Source organism: Bison bison, unplaced genomic scaffold (assembly GCF_000754665.1).
Source record: "Bison bison bison isolate TAMUID 2011002044 unplaced genomic scaffold, Bison_UMD1.0 scf7180017864160, whole genome shotgun sequence".
NCBI lineage: Eukaryota > Metazoa > Chordata > Mammalia > Artiodactyla > Bovidae > Bison > Bison bison.
In genome coordinates this window covers 7152400-7158087 of record NW_011494732.1, presented here as the reverse complement: position 1 = coordinate 7158087, position 5688 = coordinate 7152400, and positions in this window count along the sequence as shown.

Below are 5688 nucleotides of genomic sequence, written 5' to 3'. Positions count from 1 at the left end.
AGGAACTAACCATGATGAGTTGGAGGCAGAACATTTCAGGCAGAGGGACGGCAAGCACCAAGCACCGAAGTGGGAAAGAAATGAGTACATCCCAAGAATGGGTGGATGGCCAGTGTGACTGGGACATTTACAACAAAGCCCTTACCTTCTAGTCTAGCCAGGAAGGGACACAAACTTACTTATTTTCTTACTGCTTCATAAACTGTGTGAGACAGAAGCTCAAAGAAAGGCAAAATAAAAATCCATACTGACAAGAATAACCACAGGGGGCTTCATACAGCTTATGATACATGTGCTGGCCCTCCTAGATGAAGACTGCAAATATTCAGTGAGATGAGAAGAGGGATTCCCAACAGGACGTGGCACCAGCCAGGTCCAGAGAAGTAAGTATGATATGTGCTGAGATTATAAGTAGACTTGACTGGCTCCCCATGTTGGGAATTAAGTGGATGAAAATTATATAACGGGTGATTTGGGGAAATCTTTTTTTAAAAAAGGCGGGGGTTGGGGGAGGGGAGGACTTCCCTGGTGGTCCAGTGGTTAAGAATCCATACCTTGCAATGCAGTGGACACAGGGTCAATCCCTGGTTGGGGAACTAAGATCCCACATATCACAAGGCAACTAAAGGAAGCCTGAGTGCTGCAAAGACCCAGCTCAGCCAAAATTTTAAAAATAAATTAAAAAAAAAAAAAAAGGGAATTTCGTAGTGGTTCAGTGGTTAGGACTCTGTGTTTCCACTGCAGTGACTGCAAAGTTAAGATGGAGCCATTCTTGGGTTGGCGGGTGAGGTGAGGAAAGCAGTGACTTAAGAACAGTCTTCAGACAGCTATGAGGATGGTGGGTGAAGGGGGAGATCCCAGGAACGAAGATTACTTTTAGACGTCTGCTGGAATCATGTCAGAGGGATTCAAAACAGCAACCTGGACTACTAATTGGGTGGTGGTGATAGAAAGAAAAGAATCTGAGTAAGAATTTTAAAAATTCCATTAACTCCAACACTAGAAGGTTGGTTAAATAAATTATGGAACACTCATATAACAGAGTTGTATGCAGCTATTTAAAATGATGCCATAGAAGGATAGTAAGTGACACTGAAATATGTTCAAGACAAAACACCATTTGCATGATGTTTCTTGCTTAGGGAAATGCGAATCTTCAATTAGAGTTCATTTTTTTCTTGCAAAGATAGTATTTATTACAAACCTTTAACCCTGAATGCACACCTAAAGAGACAAAGAATCACCTCATTCCACACTGGAAAATGTCACGGATAATGACAAATTCAGAGACAGCAGGAAAGGTTGATGGCATTTCTTGAAATCCAGAAATCAAGTTTAAAAACCATCTTTTGGGTTTTCCTATACCCTGATTTGTCTTGGGTAAGTCACTAATAGCATACCCACCACCACCAAAATGTATATATTGAAGTCCTAGCCCCCATTATCTCAAAAAATGACTATGTTTGGAGACATAGTCTTTAATGAGGCAATTAAGGTAAGATGGGATCACATGGGTAGCTCCTAATCCAATCTGACTGGTGTCCTTATAAGAAGAGGTGATTAGGACACAGGCAAAGAGGGAAGATCAGATGAAGATACAGGGAGAAGATAGCTATCTAAGAAACAAGGAGAGGAGCCTCAGGAAAAATCAACTCTGCTCACACCTTGATCTCATACATCAAATTTCTGCTATTTAAGCCCCACCCCCATCCCCCCGCCACAGCCTATCCTGGATCAGGAAGATCCCCTGGAGAAGGAAATGGCAACCTGCTCCAGTATTCTCGCCTGGAGAATCCCATGGACAGAGGAGCCCGGTGGGCTACAGTCCATGGGGTCACAAAGAGTAGGAAACAACTGAATCAACTGAGCCCCCACACATGCCCCAAGTCTGTGGTGCTTTATTATGGTAGTCCTACCAAATAACTCTCTTCCTTTTAACTGCAATGAATATATTTTAAGTACAAAATCTAATGCTTGAGTTCATCAAGTATTTGTTACTCAAATACTTATATACAGAATTACCTTACGATCCAGCTATTTTGCTCCTAGGTATATACCCAAAAGAACTGAAGGCAAGGGCTTGTACACAAATGACCATAGCAGTACTATTGACAATAGCCAAAAGATGGAAACAACCCAAGTGTCCATGGAGAGATGAATGGATGAACAAAATGGGTTATACACATACAATGGAATATTATTTGGCCATAAAAAGGAATGGAGTATTGTCATTATGCTATAGCATGGATGAACCTTGAAAACATTATAGTAATTGAAGTAAGCGAGACACAAAGGCCACATGTTGTATGACTCCATTGATATGAAATATCCAGAAAAGACAAATTCATACAGACAGAAAGTAGAATAAAGATTACCAGGGGCTGCTGGTGGGAGAAGAAAATGAGGAGTTCGTGTTTAATGGGAACAAAGCTCCTGATGATGAAAAAATTCTAGAACTGGATAATGACCACAGTTATACCACACTGAATGTGTTTAACTCCACTAAATTGTACACTGAAAAGTAGTTAAATTTATGTTATGTATATTTACCACAATTTTTTACATCTACAAAAGCAGAAACCAATGCTTAGGCAACTGTAGGATTTTTACATTTCATGGAAATTTCCGTATATCATTAAAAGCATAAACTTTTTTTTTTTTTTGCAGCATCTAGAATCTTTGTGACAACAGAGGATGAAATGGTTAGGTATTATCACCGACTCAAAGGACATGAATGTGAGCAAACTCTGGGAGATAGTGGAGGATACAGGAGCCCCGGTGTGCTGCAGTCTGTGGGGTTGCAAAGAGTCCAACACGACTTAGCAATTGAACAGCAGCAATAATACATTGTTTTAGTCTGAGTTTCAGTTGGAGGCTTGGCTCAGCTTGTTGTTCGTACATTTTGTTCCCTCCAAACACATATAAATGTATCCTGTCAGAAAACATTCCAACGGAGATCCCCAGCCTGGTCAGCAAGCCAGGAGAATAGTATTTGTTCAGGACACGCAAGGTATAAGGGATAAGCCAGTGGTTGGTGGATATATATCTTACCTTGGGCTTTCTTAGTGTGGAATTTGAGGCACTGGCCTTGCCTGAGGCACTGACTTTGCCATCCACTATCAGGAAAGACATTTTCGCTCTTCTGGGAATAAATCTGCCTTCAGCTTCAGATAAAGCACCAAAGGACTTGGTTCCCACAGGCACTTGCTGCTGCCTGTGAGGATTCAGGCTCATAGGTAGGGAGGCATCCATGCATACCATGGGCACATGCATACCATGCCCATTCACAGTCTGAGAACTGCCTAGAGAGGCACCTGAATCAGCTTTGCTTGCTCAGGGTGCATCCACATTAGCTCCTGTGCTGCTGAGAGAGCAGAGTGGCTCGGCCTTCAAGGTGGGTAAGGTGAGAAAACCCACATGCAGCCAGGCAGCGCTGGTGGGTAATTACTTTGAGTGTCTTTGCGATGCGGAGGTTTCAGAATTTGCCACAAAGGCATCATCAAAAAAAAAAAAAAAGTGCTGGGGTAGGTTGTCCTGGAAAGGGACAGCAGCGGCCTGGAGAGTATAGGGTGGGTTGAAGCTGCTGCCTCAAAGAAACAGATCCAAATATTGAAGTGAAGCAGAGAGGGGTATAATCAGAGTGAGCAGAACATTTGAGCAGAGGAAGGAATCTCTGTGGGAAACTCATGTTGTTTTTTGGATTTTTTTTTCTTATGGAGAGCTGATTAAAAAAAAAAAGTACTTATTTACTTACTTGGTTGCATCAGGTCTTAGTTACGGCACATGGATTTCTCTCTAGTTGAGGCACTCATGGATTCAGGAGTTGCAGCAGCACGTGGGGTTAGCTATCCCCTGGCATGTGGGATCTTAATTCCCTGACCAGAGCTCAAACCCATGTTACCTGCACTGGAAGGTGGATTCTTAACTCGTGACCCCCAGGGAAGTCCTAGGAAACTCAGTTTATAAAATAACTGGATTTGAATAAACCTCATCTATAAAAGTCTAGATTTACAAAATAAGTAAATAGGATGGGTAAGCATGATTTTTGCTTATAACAAGGTAAGATTCCTTTCAATAACGTTTGAATGAAATTATATAAACGTGGAGTCCTCTCTTTTAGGATTTTATCTATCAGAGTAACAGGAGATGTCCAAAGCCTGAACTTCAATTGGCTAGCTGTGAAACCCCTCTAAACCTCAACTTAGTTTTCATATTTGCAAAAGGATTGGGCTAAATATGATCTCTAAGCTATCTTTAATCTCATAGTGCTTCCTCCAGTGCATAAAATCCATTTGTACTTGTACTCTACAAGACCTTTTAGAACTAACACCCAAAAAAGATGTCCTTTTCCTTATAGGGGACTGGAAGGCAAAAGTAGGAAGTCAAGAAATACCTGGAGTAACAGGCAAATTTGGCCTTGGAGTACAGAATGAAGCAGGGCAAAGGCTAATAGAGCTTCGACAAGAGAACGCACTGGTCATAGCAAACACCCTCTTCCAATAACACAAGAGAAGACTCTACACATGGACATCACCAGATGGTCAACACCGAAATCAGACTGATTATATTCTTTGCAGCCAAAGATGGAGAAGCTCTATACAGTCAGCAAAAACAAGACCGGGAGCTGACTGTGGCTCAGATCATGAACTCCTCATTGCCAAATTCAGACTTAAATTGAAGAAAGAGGGGAAAACCACTAGACCATTCAGGTATAACCTAAATCAAATCCCTTATGATTATACAGTGGAAGTGAGAAATAGATTTAAGGGACTAGATCTGATAGACAGAGTGCCTGATGAATTTAGGACAGAGGTTCGTGACACTGTACAAGAGACAGGGATCAAGACCATCCCCATGGAAAAGAAATGCAAAAAAGCAAAATGGCTGTCTGAGGAAGCCTTACAAATGGCTGTGAAAAGAAGAGAAGTGAAAAGCAAAGGAGAAAAAGAAAGATATACCCATTTGAATGCAGAGTCCCAAATAATAGCAAGGAGAGATAAGAAAACCTTCCTCAGGAGTCAATGCACAGAAATAGAGGAAAACAATAGAATAGGAAAGACTAGAGATCTCTTCATGAAAATTAGAGATACCAAGGGAACATTTCATACAAAGATGGACTCAATATTAAGGACAGAAATGGTAGGGACCTAACAGAAGCAGAAGATATTAAGAAGAGGTGGCAAGAATACACAGAAGAACCATCCAAAAAAGATCTTCACGACCCAGATAATCACGATGATGTGATCACTAACCTAGAGCCAGACATCCTGGAATGTGAAGTCAAGTGGGCCTTAGAAAGCATCACTACGAACAAAGCTAGTGGAAGTGATGGAATTCCTGTTGAGCTATTTCAAATCCTAAAAGATGATGCTGTGAAAGTGCTGCACTCAATATGTCAGCAAATTTGGAAAATGCCGTGGCCATGGCCAAAGGACTGGAAAAGGTCAGTTTTCATTCCAATCCCAAAGAATGGCAATGCCAAAGGATGCTCAAACTACTGCACAATTACACTCATCTCACATGCTAGTAAAGTAATGCTCAAAATTCTCTAAGCCAGGCTTCAGCAATATGTGAACCGTGAACTTCCAGATGTTCAAGCTGGTTTTAGAAAAGGCAGAGGAACCAGAGATCAAATTGCCAACATCCGCTGGATCATGGAAAAAGCAAGAGAGTTACCAGAAAAAACAT